Source organism: Argopecten irradians, chromosome 6 (assembly GCF_041381155.1).
Source record: "Argopecten irradians isolate NY chromosome 6, Ai_NY, whole genome shotgun sequence".
Lineage (NCBI taxonomy): Eukaryota > Metazoa > Mollusca > Bivalvia > Pectinida > Pectinidae > Argopecten > Argopecten irradians.
This window is the reverse complement of record NC_091139.1, coordinates 4,784,666-4,808,176: the sequence shown is the minus strand read 5'-3', so window position 1 is coordinate 4,808,176 and position 23,511 is coordinate 4,784,666. Positions and strand designations below refer to the sequence as shown.

General features: G+C 35.2%; 1 pseudogene; it reads right to left on the bottom strand.

Moving 5' to 3' along the window:
- Positions 1 to 15,490: 15,490 nt before the first annotated feature.
- LOC138326160 (DNA damage-binding protein 2-like) lies at positions 15,491 to 22,437 on the bottom strand (annotated as a pseudogene).
- Between the last annotated feature and the right edge of the window lie 1,074 nt (positions 22,438 to 23,511).

Genomic DNA, 23,511 nt, shown 5'->3' with positions numbered 1-23,511 from the left:
AATTTGGTGTAAATATTTCTACCATTTAATACTATTATTTCACATCATTTCTTTATATCAAAATTATTCCACGTTGTATTTAATATTTTTTGTTAAAAATATAAACATTATTTTGCTTCTTCTAGCAGAATTAGTGAATTATATGAAACTGGTACGTACTGAAAGTCCCATAGGAGTTAACATTATCGATATATCTTTTTTGAAATATACCAAGCCTGGCTTTGCTGGGCATCTATATCTCTGAAGATTTAATGATAATAAAGGCTTAGCCCTTGTATGAATACCAGAAGTGGGTTAATCTTGGTTAAAGTCTATCTCATCTTAATGTAAATACATTGAGTTTCATCTTAATTTACTTATCATATTTTTATTGGACTATTTAGGTCAGTCGTCCATTTGCCCTTCATTTCCGGTCAGACGACACTGCTTAGTTGAGCTTATATCGTTACATGTGATAAGTATGAAATTAAATTGCAAAGTCTTGCTGAAACCACATGTTTTTGAGGTTTATTTTGATGAAATTAACACCCTATTAACAGCCAGGGTCATGACTTAACTGATATGTTTAAGGTATGAAGAGTTCAAAAGGGTAAACATAAATACAAGCTATTAGCTTCTTATCCGGAAGCAGTAGCTGCATTAGAATGCCTCACTAGAGGAATTCTGATGATTTTCGCAATTCTCGAATACGAATGATGTATTTATCATTTAAGATTTGAGAAATCGTGGGCGACGCCAATTTTCTGTGTAGTCTTTAAAAAAAATTTCAGAGAGACATTAAAGAACTTTTTGAATCGGGAAACAGTATTTTATTGATACTAGTTTTTTGTCAGATCAGAGATGATGTTTGATCCATCATAACAAATTGATAGAAATCCCTACCAATTTTGTTTTGATGGATACTAATAGTTTGTATAACACATTAGGATTTTGATACAGCTTCTTTACAGCATCTGTTATTGCTTCCTTATGAGCAATACCACCTAAACCCTTTTTATCCCCCGCTTTCTCCAAAACGGGGGATATTAACTTGGATTGGTTCGTCTGTCTGTAACACTTCGTGTCCTTCATGTCGGCGTCGGCGTCCGGGAAACGGTTTCCGTGCTATAACTGAAGTATTTATTGTCCGATTTAAACCAAATTTGGTATATAGCTTTATATCAATGAGATCTCGGAAGAGTTCGATAATGGTCAAAATCCGTCAATATTTGCAAGAGTTACGGGACTTTAAAATAGTCAAAACAGAAAAATTCATGGTTTCCGTTCGATAACTTAAATATTTATCGTCCAATTTCAATCAAATTTTATAAATTGTTTTATATCAATGACTTCACGGATGAGTTCGATAATGGTCAAAATCCGTCAATATTTGCAAGAGTTACGAAACTTTAAAATCGCCAAAAACAGAAAAATCCACGGTTTCCGCTTGATAACTTAAATATTTATTGTCCAATTTCAACCAAATTTGGTATGTTGCTTTATATTAATGAGATCTTAGATGGGTTAGATACTGGTCAAAATCTGTCTATATTTGCAAGAGTTAAGGGACCTTAAAATAGTCGAAACATGGCTTCCGCTTGAAAACATTAGTTACTGTATTTATTGTCCGATTTCAACCAAATTTGGTATATTGCTTTATATCAATGAGATCTGAGATGGGTTCGATACTTTTAAAAATCCATCAATATTTGCAAGAGTTATGGAACTTGATTTTTTCACCTAAATTATTAACAATATTTTCAACTGTAAATAACTATTTTTTGTGATGCTGTGCAGGCGATTCATCCACTTCCGTGGAATTCTTGTCTTCAAACTTGGTAACAAGGTTAAATGCCTTAAGGGCTCCGCCAAGTTTGATCGCGACTGTCGATGGACGTTATTTAGCGGAGTTATGGCCCTTTGAATTACTAAAAACATCATTTTCTGCCATTTCCGTGCAATAAGTGTAACAAATGTAAACCGATTTTCTTCAAACTTAGTAACAAGGTTAAATGCCTTGAGGACTCGGCCAAGTTTGATCGCGACTTTCAACGGACCTTATTTAGCGGAGTTATGACCCTTTGCTTAAATAAAAAAAGTCAATAGTGGCAGCAGGTACATTTCTAACGCCCTACCTGCAGGGCAATCATCTGAATTACATTACAACATCCATATCTGCATTCTGTTACGGAAACCCGTCAGGGCCATTGTATCATTTTTTTTTAATTTTCCGTAACGTCAATCTTCGTCATCCATACTGAAATTAAAAAGACGGCTACTGTCTAGTTCCACAGACGGGAAACAGCTATTTGTGTTCAATTGAGTCTAGGATATTATGGTATGGATATTTTTGTTTTCTGACATTTATTGCTACAAATACAATATACTATAAAATGTAATATTTTTATGTAAATGTCTAATCTCAGGGACAATGACAGTCACTTTATATGATACTGAATAATTACATCAAGTTAATTTTAAACCGATTATTGCTTCTGATGGTATGGGTATACAGATGGCACAATTTGATAACAATACTAAGCATATTCTTGAATAGGTATAATTGTCACTTTACATCAGTTTTGTACTGTAGTTCAACAATCTTACTGTCTCATCTTTTTGTCTGTTTCCTTATATAAAAGTACATAATAATGTTAAGTCAAAAATTTCACATTTGAAATTAAATCTTTAGTAATCTATAGTGAAGAAAACAAGATTGGACCTAACACTGAACCTTGCGATACACCTACCAGTACATTATATATGACCACTCCGCCTTTAAAAGTTAAAAACAAATACGACGAATACAAGATGTTTTTTGATTTACATGTGGCAATTTCCAATAACTTCAATCATTCAGTTAACGAATTCTTTGTTTTATTATGAGAAAACTTTCATAATGTTATATCACAAGTCTTTAACAAGTAAAACTACTAAAAATAGAAGAGTTGATAACAAATATAGGCTTGTGCTATCATAAGGTAAGAGTGCCCCAGGGTCTGAACAAGATATGACGCTACGTATGCGTGTAAGGTCAAAGGTCATATGCTAGTTAATACGTGGCAAGTACAAGTGTAAAATTATTTTCATTTTTCCACAGATCTTAATTTTGTTTAAATATCTGAATGTTGCAATTAAATAAGAAAAATATATTCAACATATTTTATATCAAATGGTGTTATTGTATATAAATATACACAAAGTAAATTCAAATACCCAATATGTTTAGTTTTCTATCGGCTGGGAGTTGTGGCGTGCTCCTGTAATCCAGCTACCTGGAGGCCGAGGTTGGTGGATGGTTTGAGGACGGGGGTCCTACCCTCCGGTCCCCTATGTCGATAGGGCGTCCGCGCTAAGTCTGGTATCAATATGGCCACATCGGGGGAGCCCAGTGTGACCAGGTTGTCTAAGGAGGGACGAATCGGCCCAGGGTGGAAACACAGCAGGCAGAAGTCCCCGTGTCAGACAGTAGTGGGATCGCGCCCTTGAATAGGTGCCGGTTGGTAGCCCGTCCAATATAATTGGACCCAATCTTTTTTTATTTCCTTTCTTTTAAATTTATTTATTAACAAATACACGCGTATACGATTAAGCATTATTAATCAATATATTTCATATAGATAACTAGATATGTTTCACGATGTAGCAACATGATTCTTATAATAGTAATTTGGTATAAATATTTCTACCATCTAATACTATCATTTCACATCATTTCTTTATATCAAAATTATTCCACGTTGTATTTAATATTTTTTGTTAAAGATATAAACATTATTTTGCTTCTTCTAGCAGAATTAGTGAATTATATGAAACTGGTACGTACTGAAAGTCCCATAGGAGTTAACATTATCGATATATCTTTTTTGAAATATACCAAGCCTGGCTTTGCTGGGCATCTATATCTCTGAAGATTTAATGATAATAAAGGCTTAGCCCTTGTATGAATACCAGAAGTGGGTTAATCTTGGTTAAAGTCTATCTCATCTTAATGTAAATCCATTGCGTTTCATCTTAATTTACTTATCATATTTTTATTGTGCTATTTAGGTCAGTCGTCCATTTGCCCTTCATTTCCGGTCAGACGACACTGCTTAGTTGAGCTTATATCGTTACATGTGATAAGTATGAAATTAAATTGCAAAGTCTTGCTGAAACCACATGTTTTTGAGGTTTATTTGATGAAATTAACACCCTATTAACAGCCAGGGTCATGACTTAACTGTTATGTTTAAGGTATGAAGAGTTCAAAAGGGTAAACATAAACTCAAGCTATTAGCTTCATATCCGGAAGCAGTAGCTGCATTAGAATGCCTCACTAGAGGAATTCTGATGATTTTCGCAACTCTCGAATACGAATGATGTATTTATCATTTAAGATTTGAGAAATCTTGGGCGACGCCAATTTTCTGTGTAGTCTTTAAAAATCATTTTTCAGAGAGACATTAAAGAAATCTGGGAACAGTATTTTATTGATACTAGTTTTTTTGTCAGATCAGAGAGATGTTTGATCCATCATAACAAATTGATACAAATCCCTACCAATTTTGTTTTGATGGATACTAATAGTTTGTATAACACATTAGGATTTTGATACAGCTTCTTTACAGCATCTGTTATTGCTTCCTTATGAGCAATACCACCTAAACCCTTTTTATCCCCCGCTTTCTCCAAAACGGGGGATATTAACTTGGATTTGTTCGTCTGTCTGTAACACTTCGTGTCCTTCATGTCGGCGTCGGCGTCCGGGAAACGGTTTCCGTGCTATAACTGAAGTATTTATTGTCCGATTTAAACCAAATTTGGTATATAGCTTTATATCAATGAGATCTCGGAAGAGTTCGATAATGGTCAAAATCCGTCAATATTTGCAAGAGTTACGGGACTTTAAAATAGTCAAAACAGAAAAATTCATGGTTTCCGTTCGATAACTTAAATATTTATCGTCCAATTTCAATCAAATTTTATAAATTGTTTTATATCAATGACTTCACGGATGAGTTCGATAATGGTCAAAATCCGTCAATATTTGCAAGAGTTACGAAACTTTAAAATCGCCAAAACAGAAAAATCCACGGTTTCCGCTTGATAACTTAAATATTTATTGTCCAATTTCAACCAAATTTGGTATGTTGCTTTATATTAATGAGATCTTAGATGGGTTAGATACTGGTCAAAATCTGTCTATATTTGCAAGAGTTAAGGGACCTTGAAATAGTCGAAACATGGCTTCCGCTTGAAAACATTAGTTACTGTATTTATTGTCCGATTTCAACCAAATTTGGTATATTGCTTTATATCAATGAGATCTGAGATGGGTTCGATACTTTTAAAAATCCATCAATATTTGCAAGAGTTATGGAACTTGATTTTTTCACCTAAATTATTAACAATATTTTCAACTGTAAATAACTATTTTTTGTGATGCTGTGCAGGCGATTCATCCACTTCCGTGGAATTCTTGTCTTCAAACTTGGTAACAAGGTTAAATGCCTTAAGGGCTCCGCCAAGTTTGATCGCGACTGTCGATGGACGTTATTTAGCGGAGTTATGGCCCTTTGAATTACTAAAACATCATTTTCTGCCATTTCCGTGCAATAAGTGTAACAAATGTGAACCGATTTTCTTAAAACTTAGTAACAAGGTTAAATGCCTTAAGGACTCGGCCAAGTTCAATCGTGACTTTCAGCGGACCTTATTTAGCGGAGTTATGGCCCTTTGCTTAAATAAAAAATCAATAGTGGCAGCAGGTACTTTTCTAACGCCCTACCTGCAGGGCAATCATCTGAATTACATTACAACATCCATATCTGCATTCTGTTACGGAAACCCGTCAGGGCCATTGTATCATTTTTTTTTAATTTTCCGTAACGTCAATCTTCGTCATCCATACGGAAATTAAAAAGACGGCTACTGTCTAGTTCCACAGACGGGAAACAGCTATTTGTGTTCAATTGAGTCTAGGATATTATGGTATGGATATTTTTGTTTTCTGACATTTATTGCTACAAATACAATATACTATAAAATGTAATATTTTTATGTAAATGTCTAATCTCAGGGACAATGACAGTCACTTTATATTATTGAATAATTACATCAAGTTAATTTTAAACCGATTATTGCTTCTGATGGTATGGGTTTACAGATGGTACAATTTGATAACAATACTAAGCATATTCTTGAATAGGTATAATTGTCACTTTACATCAGTTTTGTACTGTAGTTCAACAATCTTACTGTCTCATCTTTTTGTCTGTTTCCTTATATAAAAGTACATAATAATGTTAAGTCAAAAATTTCACATTTGAAATTAAATCTTTAGTAATCTACAGTGAAGAAAACAAGATTGGACCTAACACTGAACCTTGCGATACACCTACCAGTACATTATATATGACCACTCCGCCTTTAAAAGTTAAAAACAAATACGACGAATACAAGATGTTTTTTGATTTACATGTGGCAATTTCCAATAACTTCAATCATTCAGTTAACGAATTCTTTGTTTTATTATAAGAAAACTTTCATAATGTTATATCACAAGTCTTTAACAAGTAAAACTACTAAAAATAGAAGAGTTGATAACAAATATAGGCTTGTGCTATCATAAGGTAAGAGTGCCCCAGGGTCTGAACAAGATATGACGCTACGTATGCGTGTAAGGTCAAAGGTCATATGCTAGTTAATACGTGGCAAGTACAAGTGTAAAATTATTTTCATTTTTCCACAGATCTTAATTTTGTTTAAATATCTGAATGTTGTAATTCAATAAGAAAAACATATTCAACATATTTTATATCAAATGGTGTTATAAATATGCACAAAGTAAATTCAAATACCCAATATGTTTAGTTTTCTATCGGCTGGGAGTTGTGGCGTGCTCCTGTAATCCAGCTACCTGGAGGCCGAGGTTGGTGGATGGTTTGAGGACGGGGGTCCTACCCTCCGGTCCCCTATGTCGATAGGGCGTCCGCGCTAAGTCTGGTATCAATATGGCCACATCGGGGGAGCCCAGTGTGACCAGGTTGTCTAAGGAGGGACGAATCGGCCCAGGGTGGAAACACAGCAGGCAGAAGTCCCCGTGTCAGACAGTAGTGGGATCGCGCCCTTGAATAGGTGCCGGTTGGTAGCCCGTCCAATATAATTGGACCCAATCTTTTTTTCTCTCTCTCTTTTTTTTTAATATTAGTTTTTTATTCTTATTTATTGACAAAATATGCGTGAGCATTTTTATTTATAATATTTCTTAAATAAATATATTTCCATAAGTAGCTCTTTTTTGTTTCTCTCGTCAATAAAAAAAATAATGACACAAAGCCGCCTTGAAACATTTGAAAGTCTTCACTTGATCCCAATATCATGTCCATTTCCGGGACACTCTATAAAATAATACTATACTTCACCCTCGTTATTTTTATGGGAATACTCATTTCTTTGGATAACCATACATGTATTTTAAATCAAAAACAATTTTTGGAAACACTTACGTTTAATATATGAACTCTTACGTTTAATATATGAACTCTTCAAGATTACATCAAATTTATATGATATAATAAAGCTGTCATATTTTCTGTAAGCTAATGCTTTCAACTAAAAGCTATCCTAAATCAAACCACGGGAAAATTATGTGGCGTTGCTTTTATCACCGCTCACTATTATGAAACATAGAAATGTACTTTGAGTGAAATGGTTTTAGATTTGTTCATCTGTATTATCTGCAATTTAATCGTAAAACAAATATGAACTCGAATCATAATATCAACGACTGATAGGAAAGTGCAAATAGCTATGTAAGTATTACACAACCAATTATTTCCATTATAGCGATATGTCAACGGAAAATCTATCAGACTTCCTTTGGTTTAAGTGAAAAGTGTGATATTTCACACATAATTCATTTTTCTTCTACGGGTAAATTATTAGAATATAGAAAAGTCCGTTTTACGATCCAGTACGAGAATAAATAATGTACGGTATCAATCTAGCTGGCGCCTTTGTAGTTATCAGGAGATTATAACTGAATAATGCATTTTTCATTCAGTTGTGAAAGGCTTTTATTTAACAGATAATGACCAATTCGTAGATCGGAGACGCCAGGTCCGTGTGATAAACAACTCATCCGCACTCAATAATTAACAGAAATATTTATAAGAACCAAACGAATACAGTGTTGTTATTACCTAGAAAACCACTGTAAGCGATTGTTTTAATACGTGATGAGCCTGTGGATTCCGTCAACCTTGGCATGTAAAAGTTATATGTATTTTGCTTCTTTATTTCCGATGCACATTGTTTCTTTATTTTAATGATTAACTAAGCTTTTACTCTTTGATTTCTCGAATAAAAAAACATTTGGTGTTTTCATCATATGGAATCGCTTAACGTTGCTCTTAGCATTGTGAAGACCTTCCCTTTCTAGATGCCGTTCTCTAAGCAATACTCTGTACCCTCTGAACCATTTGTGATAATTCGGTTGCCTTCATTCCATTCTAGCATTATATTTGGGTATACCAAATATAAATCATATTTTGGACCAACCTGCGTTATTGTATGAAAGAGTTTAAAATCACTTTGATTTTTTCCAATCAGTACAACAAAACTTCAGCAGAAAAAGTCAACGTTTTGAATTATTCATTTCTGTTCGTTCGTGAATAACATATTGAGACTGCTAAGAGAAAACTTTTTATCAAGATAATTAAGCTCTTTGTGAAAAAAATGGCTTATTTAACTGAATTTTCCAAACAGAAAACATTTTATCTTATACATTGCTACTATATATTATATGTTTTCATAATTAATATCATTATACATTCATTCTTAGTAATGGTATAGATAGTAAGTGAAACGAAAGTACACTCACTTTGTTGTAGATTTGGTTTTCATTATATTTCATGCAGTAAGAAATGAAAACAACAATCATAGAGAAAGAAAATCATCATAAATGATCTGTCTCTGTACACCATTAGTTTGTTAATTCTCAATACATTAATAGTGGAAATGAACTCAATATACTGATCGACTTAATGTTTCCATGAAAGAAAGTTCTCTTTGATGTAATAAACAGTCTGTGTTGTAATTCGGTATCACATGATCAATTATCCTGTCATTTGCTGTAACATATGAGAATCAATTAAATTACTACATGCATGCATGGTGTTTCAATACGTTTTGTGTGGGATCTCAAATACTGAAAGTTTAATAACAGATATTCTGATTGTGTTCGTTGATTCTTCTTTCATTTACAATTATTTGTATTAACGAAGACATATTGGCGTCTTTCTGACAAGCAAAAATGATGTTTTATTACATAATTTTTCTGAACTTGTTATCCAATTTTTGTATGCACAAGAAATAGGTTTGATGTCGACGTCGGGTCATACGGATAGTAGCATTGAAAAGCAAATATGTTGATATGCTTAATCTTTTAGGTCATCCTGACCCGACATCAAGCCATCATTCGTTTTGGTTTTTTTTATTTTCATTTTGTGATAGTGAAATCCTTAGACGTTCTTCTCTATTAATTAATATGTCCAATTTCATTCGATATTTTTAGGTCATCTGACCCGAAGGGTCAGGATGACCTATAGTCGTCATGTTTCGTCCGTCGTCGTGCGCCGTCCGCCGTGCGTTAACTTTTCACATTTTGATCTTCTCAAGTTCTACTTGTGCGATTTGACTGAAACTTGCATGAAATGATCCTGACATGGTCCTGACAAAGTGTTGTTATTTTTTTTTCGGGGGTCGATCCGAAATCAAAGATGGCCGCCACAGCCGCAATCTTGAAAACACATTTTGAACTTCTTTTCAAGTTCTACCGGTGCGATTTGACTGAAACTTGCATGAAATGATCCTGACATGGTCCCGACAAAGTGTTGTTATTTTTCGGTCGATCCGAAATCCAAGATGGCCGCCACAGCCGCCATCTTGAAAACACATTTTGAACTTCTTCTCAAGTTCTACCGGTGCGATTTGACTGAAACTTGCATGAAATGATCCTGACATGGTCCCGACAGCGGGTCGATCCGAAATCAAGATGGCCGCCACAGCCGCCATCTTGAAAACACATTTTGAACTTCTTCTCAAGTTCTAACGGTGCATTTGGCTGAAACTTGCATGAAATGATCTGACATGGTCCCGACAAAGTGTTGTTATTTTTCGGGTCGATCCGAAATCCAAGATGGCCGCCACAGCCGCTCTGAAAACACATTTTGAACTTCTTCTCAAGTTCTACCGTGCAATTTGCTGAAACTTGCATGAAATGATCCTGACATGGTCCCGACAAAGTGTTGTATTTTTCGGGTCGATCCGAAATCCAAGATGGCCGCCACAGCCCATCTTGAAAACACATTTTGAACTTCTTTCAAGTTCTACCGTGTGATTTGACTGAAACTTGCATGAAATGATCCTGACATGTCCGACAAAGTGTTGTTATTTTTCGGGTCGATCCGAAATCCAAGATGGCCACCACAGCCGCCATCTTGAAAACACATTTTGAACTTCTTTCAAGTTCTATGCCATTTGGCTGAAACTTGCATGAAATGGTCCTGACAAAGTGTTGTTATTTTTCGGGTCGATCCGAAATCCAAGATGGCCAAACAGCCGCCAATTTGAAAACACATTTTGAACTTCTTATCAAGTTCTTCCGGTGCTATTTGGCTGAAACTTGCATGAAATGATCCTGACATGGTCCCCACAAAGTATTACATCTCTGGCTGATCCCAAATTGAAGAAGGCTACCATGACACTATATCTAATTAATTCCTATATGTTAAGGCCCTTGGGCCTCTTGTTTGAAATAAAATTTGTTGAAAGAAATTGAAAATGATCTTGACATGGTCCTGACAAAGTGACACCATATATGATTAATTTTACTATTGCCAAGGTAGTCAGATGACCGTTAAGGCCCTTTGGGCCTCTTGTTGTTTACAAATACGAAACAACTTTCTACAGAAATGTATGGTTGATGATAAGTCATGGGTGTTGATCGATGTCTGGCTTTAATATGAATACATATTATATTTCAGAAATGTGAAGTAATAAAACTAACTATCGGTATCTTTCAGACATTAAATGAAATCGGGAATTCACCCGGATTTGACTCCAATGCAAATGACCGCTGGTGGAAGAGAAGACGCGAATACTGTGGAACACCTGGTTTCACTCTCTTTTAACTTTTCTGTTATTTTCGATTACATCTTGCCCTGGTAAACACGAACTACTTGATTATCACGGTATCGTTGGTAAGTAAATATCCTTTGATGTTTCGATATTCAAAAATCTGATAACAGTAATTTACTTACTTATTATTGACACATACATCGTAGTTTTATCGTGAGGAAGACATTTAAGATATTACCTGGGCAACAGCTGGTAAAACTCTCAGTGATTTATGAAAATTATATTTCTTACTACACGGGCACATATCGTATTACATGGGTGGGAGATACGCATAGAAAAACGATAACACCTAATCAATTTATGGATTCTTGTCATGTTTTAAAATAACCCAATATACACAAAATGTTTCATTGGTGTGTATGATTGCAAAGATAAGAAGAGAAATAATATTTACTTGGTCATTTTTTTTCCTTTTTGATCGTTTATAACTGAGGCACTTGCCATGCCTATTAAGTTTGACAAAAACAGATATATGATGATATATATCGACTTAAAGTCGAGAACATTATGTTTTGAGATCTACGGGGATATTATTTCTCTGATAAGTCGGTTACTTCGGTCATACCATCTGTGAAGATATATATATATAATGCTATATTTTAATTGTGATGCTAACTATTTGTTTTCGTTGACCTAAACTATGGAAGCCTTGATGGGAGATTGTGATTTTTTACTTTTTACTTCTAAATTTTGACAGTTAAGTCACTACTTTTTTGTTTTGATATTAAATTCTAAGAAAAATTGAGCGGCAAAAGAAGCCATGCTTTGCTGCCTCGAGAAAACGACAGTACCCTTACACTATTAACGGTAAGGTTACACCTTTTACAGGTACTGTAAAACGGGAAACAATCGAGTGTTCTTTCTTTTGTCTTGCCCTACAGGTAAGGCATTAGAATTATACCTGCTGCCCCTTTTGAATGATTCCAAAAGGCGACTAAATTAATATACTATTTTCTCTTCTTCATAAATAACTTTCTTTTTCCTAACGTCTCCCTTGACACCGCCTCACTTTGGCCTGCTGTTGAGCGCTCGCCCCTATGAGGTAGACCCTAGGTTCTGTCCCATGGCCGAGACACACCAATGGTCTATAAAGGTGCTAGTTTCTGAGTGGGACGACTGGTTCGCCCGTTGTCAGCACAATGTGGCTGCGTCTTCGGTGGCATAATTCAGTGATATAAACATTTGTCAACCATTGACATTTGAATACCCAGTAGGCATTTTATACACCTCGTCAACAGTTACACACCAGCAAATTGTATTACGACGTATAGATTGTTCCAAATTAATAAACATTACATCATTAATCATATTCTTTGGATTATATAAATTTCATAACATTAATTTAAAAAGAAAATCAACATTATATAATCTATAATGATTTTTACAATGTAACTTTGGTCTCCGCATTAAGTTGTTTGTATTGTAGCCAAGAGAACCATCATAAAATTAGTTGTCTTTTATTATCACCTGTGGAATCGTCTCGGCGAATAAAAACAAAAATCCACAATAGTAAATGAGTACCGAATCGGATAATTAACAACACGAGACATATTGTATACATTTCAGAATGCTTGGCTTATTGAACGCGTATTTTTCACTTCCGGTACAGAAATGACAATGAGTGCCCTCTGGGGAGACAATCACGCCGTCTTCATACCATTTACGGAAAAATTAAGTAAAACATCAGGGCGTTGTAGACAATGTACACGTGATGTATATTCCACGTGTTTTGCACGTGCTAGAGTAACATCTTAATACAATACAGACATCGACGAGAGAAGTGCAATATCATTTGCGATAGATTACATAGAGACTAAGTTACTGAGAATGGTGTGATATATATAAAAGATAATTACACTAATTAATGCATTGTATTCTTAAATGTCGCAATTTATTTAAATAGTATATGTGCCCCATGGTAAACATGCATGAGTTCCGATGAACAGTCATGTACACTAACGTATATTCAATGACAAAGTAAAATGGGTTGCAAAAGTAATAAAGAACTAGGCTAAACTTACAACTCTTTTATAACATGCACAGTGATTTTTGGAATGTCTTAAACATTGTTGTAAAACGCAATAGAATAAATAATAGGTCGTGCATCAAATCATTCTTTGCGTCGCGGCAATTAAGCAAATTAATATGATAAATTGTACATCTATCATCATTGTATATTGTTGAAACAGCCTAGCGTCAGTTCATCATTAGCTCTAGGTCCTATGATTCGAGAGGTAATGAAAGCATCAAAAGACGATACTCCTTTTATCTTGTATGCGTTGCGTAAACGCTCACGTAAATACCCTGAATAAACTGCAATTCAATGTTTAGGGACATTTCATACGATTAGTTAAAGCTGGGTTTTTTATGTGTCTTAAACTATATTGTAATAAACCTAAAAACTGAGATTTTTGTAACAACAATTATGACAATGACAACATTTTGTATTAAATGAAATTGTGTGCATTTCCAAAATGACATATTTGTTCTATGTAATAAGAAAGTATAAAGTATAGATTATATCGTTATATCGATATAATTTAATTTCAAATGTTACACTCATTTCTATTAGTTAGATCTTTGAGGTTATTTTTTCATAAACTGAAAGAATTGTACGTCAAGTAGTATGACGTCATACACACAGAACGTTTTCGCGGGGAATTTTAAAAGCGGCACAGTCATTGGCTCACTGAATTATTGGAGAAGGTATCAATGCACCACAACTCAATTTGTTTTAAAAGATATTGAGAATAATGCTTAAATACCAACAACATATAATCCTGTTATACGGAAACCCCTTAAACTTCAAAGGTACAATTATAAATGTATTTTCTCGCTAAAATCTTTGCACTATGATCGCTTACGCTAATGACATTTTCTGGAAATCCTCGAGGTCACTATTGCGGTTAACGCTATCTTATACAAAATTATTTTTGCGCTAAAATTTGTGATTTCTATACTCTTACATTATTATCCTTTCAAACGCCAAAGTACCTCAGTCAAGCCTGTCAATAAAAGGCACCAAAACAAGAATGTCATTAAAGATGCTCCACCGCTGACAAATGGTATTTTTTCACTATCAAAAACAGGAGAAGACGATTTGGTATTTTTCTTCAGTTACAAAAGTTACTTACTTTACACCATATTACCACCATTGGAAAGTTTGAGCTTCTAATTTTACTTCAAGATAAAAGTATTAGAAATAATTAGTTGCATCCCTAAAACATTTCGTGACACTATGTTCTATATAGAATGAAGTTCTGACTGCGCATGCACCAAAAGCAAAATAAATTATTTTATATTATTTTTGTGTTAATTAGACATATACATACACGATTAAACACCAATTGCTGTTCAAATGATGAATATCATTTATGGTCTGTCGGCGATGGAGCATCTTTAACAATGTAGTAAATTGCATGAAATGGGGTTGGTATTTTTTCCCTTTATCTTGATATAGTGGTATCTATAACAGGTTTTACTTAACACAATTGATGCTCTTCTTGGTTTCTGTCTATCAACACTATCTAATTATATCTATACCTATCCAAGAAGTCCATCATACAAATTCATCAGCTCCACTGGCCAATGGTCACGGACACATGTCGGCACCCTGCAGTAAGCATGGCTTAGATTTCCTTTGGAAATATTTAGGCAAATGTTCATTATACCTCTGTTAATTAGCCTGAGTTATCATTATCATACGCCCGGACTGTTATTGTTTGGCCATACCTGCCGAGATAAAAACATACTTCGGCACTATCCCCGCCAACATAACCTTCTCAATAATTCTTAACGATGTTTTCTTTGCTTTAAATAATAATCTGACGTTTATAAATAGAACACTTAGCGCAAAGAGACCAACATCACTATTCTGTATAGGTATACAAAATAAGGACAGAAGAGAGATAATTTAAAGCGCAGATTTTTTTTTCTCGTGAAAACTGAAGTATCAATGTTGTTTATTTCACAAGTAAACAATCAGTACTGTAGCTTGTCAAGAAGCTAATCGATATTCCAATCATAATTTGGTCCTTGTAAGATATATGAATATGTTTCGTTAAATTTAGACCACCGGTAAATGACATACATCTGTAAGCACAAATTTACAGAATGGCATTAATGAACAGAGGTAGATATGGCTACTTATTTAATGTTCGACAGTTTTCTAAAAATGAGAAATAAAATAATGATAATCAGAACACGTGATACAATCGTGATAACAATTTACACACTGCCCTTACGATATTACTAGCTTCACTACACAATATAAATTATATTAAACAACAGGACGGCAAATAAAACATTAGAATAACAGTATATTTCTCTAGACGTCTTGCACTATCAAAACTTTGTTCTGTAGTTTTTCTGATGGTGAAATATCCTCTAACGTGAATTTTACTTCCGCTTCCGGTTCGGTTTCAAATGAACACAATCGGGTTTTTTCTCCTTCTAACGAAGTCGAGTAATACTGTTTTCTTTGTTTAGAACAAAACGTAGAACTTTCACCGTTTTGGTCAACATCACATAATTTCGGATTGTTTCGATTTTCTGAACTTTGAGAAATACGACTCGGAGAGTTCGAATCCATGTTTTCGATTAGAGTTGCCTTCCGTATTGTCACTTCCGGTGAAAACTGTTTTTTGCTTCCGCTTCTCATTGAACATTGTTGTAGTTTTAGGAAGTTGTTATTATTACACATTTGTTTGTTGAATGCGTAAAACCTGAGGAACAACTCCTTCCGGAATAGAAGGTAGACCCAGGGGTCAAGGATCTGGTTGAATGACGCTAGTCTAATGACGAGAAGGTCGTCTTTCTCTGTTCCGACATGTACACTGATTATTCCTGGAGCACTAGGATCATGCAGGCTACACACAGTATTTCCAGTGTCAGCATCAACAACATCAATTGTCCTTAGCTCTCCGTCGTGGTATCCAGGGAAATTAGGGTCGGGATATCGTCCAATCACGGCCAGATCTTGGAGTGGATGCCATGTTGCCTGCAGGAGTTAATGTTTTTGTTTTCTTATTCAAATTTTCATTCAAAGTCCAACTCTACTGAATTTATTATGTTGAACACAAGGCCCAAATCTACTGAATTTAATATGTTTAACACATAAACAAACTCTACTAAATTCTCTAATGAATTAATAATGTTTAACACAAAGTCCAACTCTACAGATTTTATAATGTTAAACAGACATCCTACCTTTATAGGGGTCAAATGTCTGAAGAAGCGATGTGGATGCAGGATTGTCCTTTCAAGTCTCCAGTCTGGGGCTTGGTACACACGAACTTGGTTTTGTTGGTCAGTAGTGAGCAGACGACAGCCATCAGTTCTACTGAAGTATGCTAGAAATAGATATACCAGGTGAAAAACTTGTGCATTTAGTAAAGGTGCATCAATCTATTCACAATGATTTAAATTCAAGTTTCAGACCTAAATCAAACAAGAGGCCCATGGGCCTTAACGGTCACCTGAGTTAGAATATATAATGAAACAAATAATGAAACAAATTAAAGACATATAAACACTATATGCTGGGCCTTGAAGTTGGTCAGTGATTTATAAATTTGACCTTTTTAGACTATGAAGAGTATTTGCTTCCATCAAACCTGTGAACTTAGAGGTATTTTTTGAAATTTTAATCAATTTGACCCTGTTTGGTCCTGCCCCTCTGGTCCCCCAGGGGGTCATCGAGGACGGATATGGATGTTAAAATGCTATATCTTAGGCTAATAATTCTAATCAAGTTTGACTAATTTCCTACGAAAATTGGGCAAATAATGTTCACAAATATGTTTTTCCTATATAAACTAAAGTAAACTTGACCCCTCCCCAGGGGGTAACGTGAGACCCCAAGGTCATATAATTCACAGTTTTTATAAAACACCTGAAGACCTTTCCATCTATAATTATTTGATTCTACTATATCCAGAATTTTAGAAGATTTTTGAAGTTTTAGCCTATTTGACCCTTTTTTAGCCCCGCCCCTCTGCCCCCAGGGGGTCGGCCAGGACCAATGTGGATATGATATTAAAATGCTATCTCAGGCTAATAATTCTAACCAAGTTTGACTCATTTCCTATGAAAATTGAGCAAAAAATGCTCATTAATGTGTTTTCCTATATAAACTATAGTAAACTTGACCCCCCCCCCCAAGGGGAAACAGGAGATCCCAGGGTCATATAATTTACAATTTTTATAAAACAAACTTTAAGATCTTTTAACATCTTTAATGTGTATTTGATTATACCATTTCCAGAATTTTAAAAGAATATTTTTTGAAGTTTTAGCCTATTTGGCCTTTTTTGGCCCCACCCCTCTGCCCCCAGGGGGTTGGCCTGGACCAATATGGATATAATATGGATATGATATTAAAATGCTATCTCAGGCTAATAATTCTAACCAAGTTTGACTCGTTTCCAATGAAAATTGAGCAAAAAATGCTCATAAATGTGTTTTCCCTATATAAACTATAGTAAACTTGACCCCCTCCCCAGGGGGAAATGTGAGACCCCAGGGTCATATAATTCACAATTTTTGTAAAGGACCTTAAGACCTTTCTATTTATGAAAAGTATTTGTTTCTACCATTTCCAGAATTTCAGAAGAAGATTTTTGAAGTTTTAGCCTATTTGACCCTTTTGTAGCCCCGCCCCTCTGCCCCCAGGGGGTCGGCCAGAACCAATGTGGATATGATATTAAAATGCTATCTCAGGCTAATAATTCTAACCAAGTTTGACTCGTTTCCAATGAAAATTGAGCAAAAAATGCTCATAAATGTGTTTTCCCTATATGAACTATAGTAAACTTGACCCCCTCCCCAGGGGGAAACGTGTAGACCCCAGGGTCATATAATTTACAATTTTTGTAAAGGACCTTAAGACCTTTCTATCTGTAAAAGGAGCGGGTTGGTGTGACTTGTACATAGTGTTAAATACGGTCTCTGTCACTCAGCTGACGGAGCATGCTTCTTTGGCTCAGTCGGTAGAGCCGTCGATTTCCACGCCGGAGACCCGGGTTCGATTCCTGGTCGGGGCACTCGACAGGAATGTGTATTTTCCCTGTTCTTCTACATATTTATGAAAAGTATTTTTGATTCTACCGTTTCCAGAATTTCAGAAGAAGATTTTTGAAGTTTTAGCCTATTTGACCCTTTTGTAGCCCCGTCCCTCTGCCCCCAGGGGGTTGGCCAGAACCAATGTGGATATGATATTAAAATGCTATCTCAGGCTAATAATTCTAAGCAAGTTTGACTCGTTTCCAATGAAAATTGAGCAAAAAATGCTCATAAATGTGTTTTCCCTATATAAACTATAGTAAACTTGACCCCCTCCCCAGGGGGAAACGTGAGACCCCAGGGTCATATAATTCACAATTTTTGTAAAGGACCTTAAGACCTTTCTATTTATGAAAAGTATTTGATTCTACCATTTCCAGAATTTCAGAAGAAGATTTTTGAAGTTTTAGCCTATTTGACCCCTTTTGACCCCGCCCCTAAGGCCCCTGGGGGTCAGTCATAGAAAATTTGTTAATAGGATTATATGGCCATCTCATACTGATAATTCTGACAACATTTGACTCATTTCCTATTACAAATGACCAAATAATGCGCAAAAATGTGTTTTCTCAATATAAAGTATAGTAAACTTAACCCCCTCCCCAGGGGGAAACTAGAGACCCCAGGGTCATATAATTCACAATTTTTGTAAAGGACCTTAAGACCTTTCTATCTATGAAGAGTATTTGATTCTACCACATCTATGAGTAGAGAAGAAGATTTTTGAAATTTTACTCAATTTTACCCCTTTTGGCCCCTCCCACAGCCCCCTGGGGGGTGGGGACCATATAATTCACAATTTTGATTGGCCTTATGCCTAAGAAGGTTTGTGCAAAATTTCATTGAAATTGCTTCAGCAGTTTTGGAGAAGAAGTCGAAAATGTAAATTGTTTACGGACATACGACGGACGACGCACGACGCACGACGACGGACAAAAGGCGATTAGAATAGGTCACTTGAGACTTCGTCTCAGGTGACCTAAAAATATATACTTTGAATCACTTTTGTATGTTAGCTCAGAACTTGAAGTTTTTTTCTAGAAGACATTTAATTGACCATCTATAATTATAGGCAATGTACAGAAAAAGCCACCAGCTACTACAAAGTGACTTGTTTATTCACAATGATGCATGTATTTCACTGAATAACAACTTTAGTTTATTGGAACTGAAGATCTGATAATTTTGTGATCTATATTCTCATTTGATAATAAATTTTTACCTTATGGAAGTCATAGATCAAAATAATGAACCAATCCCACCTACCAGAATTTACGGGCCGATCATGTTTAAGGAGCTGGAGGACACTTTTCCTGTCCCGCATCATACGGATATCCCAGAACATCACGGTCTGGTCTGTGGAGGAGGTACACAGGAGCCAGTCCTCACGGGGAGACAACTCTATGTTTGTCACTTTGTTCTTGTGTAGACGGAACTCAAACACCTGTATTAAAGAAGAGAAATCATTGATATTTCCCATGGCTAGATTAATTACGAACTGAAACATGTGTAAATAAATGATTAATATCTGCAAAAGTAAGCCCCTTTCTCCCACTTTCACCCTTTCCTTTATTTTTTTATGTGACTTATATGATAACTGGAAAGTGTGTTCATGCCACTAGTAGTTATTTAAAGATTTAAGTTCATTTGACTCTCAAGACCTTAATAAAAGTCAAGGTCATTCATTTGAACAGACTTGGTATTGCTTCATTACAGCATGCTTGATGCTACTAGCCCAATATTGGGTCTCTTGGTTTCTAACTTCCTGACCTAAGTTCTCTAGATTTAAGCCTACTTAACCCCTGTGACCTTGAATGACTGTCAAGGTTATTTTTCTGGTACTTGAACAAACATGGTAGCCCTTCATCCCAGCATGTCACAGGCCCAATAAAAGTCTCTAGCATTTCAATTTATAGAAAAAAGTTGTTAAAAAGTTTAGTCTATCTGACCACTATGACCTTAAATGTACAATATATCACCTCCTAAATACCTGAGACAAGACTTATGGTTTTAATACCTTTTCCCTTTGGTCTGACAACATTTGAACATTTGCCGATGTTGTCGCCAGCAACAACCATCTTCTTGTCTTTATGGACATCCACACTGCAGTACCAGAAACTGAAAAACAATGAAATGTTTTCTTTTACCAACTGTATCAATATCTTATAAATCAAACAATATCAAGTTTTTATCAAAACCATTTATTGAGCAAGGATCATACAAATAGACTGGAGACCAGAGCCTGAGGTTGATTATAGTTTTCAGAGCCCCATTTTTAATAATTTATCATATGCCACGTAACACAGTGTCAGGAAAATGAATATTTTGTGTCAATACATAACACCGGAACACATCTGTAGCTGAAATATTCCCTCTGTTTTCCCCCTTGTAATTGAAACCAGCAGCCATGCTAAGATGAAAGTGTCCTTTTACACCAGACAAAGATAAGGACTCAGTTTCTAGATGTTTAATATAAACTTATACATGTACTTATGAGAGTCCAGAGTATGACAACACACCAAATTATTCTCTATCACCAGAAGTTTCAGATAAACTTACTCGTGACAATTTAGTGTATCAGCCAGTACCCTTGACTGTCGACCTTCAAAGTCATGTAATGTGACCCGCCCGTCTACTGCTGCAGACAACACCATATTACTGTTGTAGGGCCAAAACTTCAACGCGTTGATAATTCCTCCAGGCCCAATCTTTTAAAAACAGATGATATAAAAAACAACAGGTTATTACATGTTGTTTACCTTTAGCAACGACAAAATCATACTTATCTTCATCAACTTTGCTGGAAATGAATATGAATGATATTTTTTTCAACTATATAACTATTACCTTTAGTTGCCCAAAAAGCAATTAATTTGGAAATATATTTTGAAAAAGACTACCAAAATGGTAAATTATGGATAACTTCAAGAAAGTGGTATATAAATGTAACGAAAATTCAAAAGAATCATGCAACCATCATTATTGTATTTTGGCACAAAAATATCTGGGATGAAATTTAACTGAGAAATACCATACAAGATCTGTACATTCACAGGAAATAATTAGAAATGTTAAATGGTTGACTAAGTGAATGTTTGTTTGAATAAATACCCTTGAATAAATTTTCTCAGTTGTTGAAAGTGCTGTGATCCCCCCCCACAACATGAATGTTCCCCTCTCCTTAGAATCCCAATGGCTACTCTATTCGATGTTGGGATATGACCGGGTGTCCAGCACAATAGTCAAGTGACACACGACGCTGTCGAAATGGGGCAGCTGTCCCTGAGCCCAGAAGCAAGCAATGTCCGAAATCTGAGCTGACTCACTGGCCTAGACAAACTCTGGAAAAAAGAAAAGGCTACATGAATAACATAATTCAATTTCTTCTTTAGTTAATTGTCTGAAGAGTTCAATGGCTAGCACTAAGCAGTCAGAGAATAGTATCAGTTTGAGGCTAACTATGTTTCAATTTACGATGGCAGTACAAAAAACATTGTATCACGAAATATCTGCAAATTAATATACAGTTTGCAAGTGACTAAATTAAAAGCAAAGAATATGTGAACCTGAGTAACTTTCTGAATATTTTTGCTATAAAGAGTCGATTATTTTTTGTAGATAAAATATTTTATGTTTGTAATTACTCAAACAATAAAATCTTATAAATCTATATTTTGCAATATTATAGCTACAGAAGGTACTATTTTAAGGATACAATTTTAGTGACTTTTTAATGTCCAGCTGCAAAAGTGAATCATTCACTGTTTGTCCTACAAAATAACCAGTAAGCTATATGATTGTTTCCAAAATACAAACCTGTGTTAAAGTTCGACTACAATGGTTTCCCCAAGCATACTGCTGGAGACAATGTACAATATTCTTGCTTCTGTATTCTACTGGTGTATACACGGTACCAAGTTTTAGAGCATGTTGCCTAGGTTTAAAATCAAAGCATGAGTTATTTCCCTTTTCACACAGATGACTGTTTATTTTTCCCGAACTTCGTTCATCAGGATTTTCTGTCGGATTTGACTCCATTTTAGTTTCCTGCAGGACATTCTTTGGTTGGTCATCAAAACTACTTTGGGTTTGTGATTTCTTCATTCGCTTTGAAAGACGTTTTGCATATGTCTCTGGCTTCATATCAACAATATTTTCATTTCTGTCAATAGCTTGTCCTTTCGCAGATCGAAGTCGCCTTTTTGTAGCCATTCTGATCTTGTTCTGGGAAAACAAAAGAATTTCCTATACAAGAGGTCTTAATGGTCACCTGACTATAGTGCTACAGTGTATAATACATGTATATATGTACAACATAGGAGAAGTATACAGTATGGGAGCAAAATTAGTTTTTGATATATTTGACCACTATGATTGAACTTAGGTCAAGGTCATTTAAGTTAACAAACTTTGAAATATTTTAACAATACTTGTACTTCACGGCCAAATATGCGAGTACTTTCGGCCTTTAACATATGGAGACTTACATTGTACCATACTCAACCCAGTAAGCACGCAGGGCCCTTAAAAATTGAAGCAAATAAGAGGGCGCTCATATTAATAGAAACAAATTTTGACAAGCCTTCCATAAAATTATTCTAAAAAGTAAGCCCTTAATCAATGTGAAAAAGAAATCATAATAAGGGAGCACATGAAACACATGAGGACCAACAAGTATTTTAACATTTTAACACATAACGAAACACATGAGGACCAACAAGTATTTTTCTACAAAACAGTACGGCTTCATATCAGGAAGGTCTACTTCTCTACAACTACTTGAAGTTTTAGATAAATGGACACATGCACTGGACAATGGTCATGCTATTGATTGCATATATACATGGATTACGAGAAGGCCTTCGACACGGTCCCTCACCAACGTCTCCTCAATAAACTAGGCGCATATAACTTCTCAAGTCAACTTATCACTTGGATTTCAAACTTTCTTATAGGAAGGCATAAAAAAGTCACAGTTAACGGGAAAGATTCAGAGTGGACAAAAGTAACTTCTGGAATACCACAAGGTTCAGTGCTCGGACCACTTCTCTTTGTCATCTTCATTAATGAGCTCCCTAATCTAGTAAACTCCGAGATATATCTTTTTGCAGACGACACAAAAATTTTCAAAGTAATTTCCAACGAAGAAGATAGGAAAATCCTGCAAAACGATTTCGATACCATAAGCAAATGGAGTGAAGATTGGTTATTAAAAATGCACCCGGACAAATGTAAACATATGCATATTGGAAAGTCTACAAATATAAACCACCATTACAACTTAAT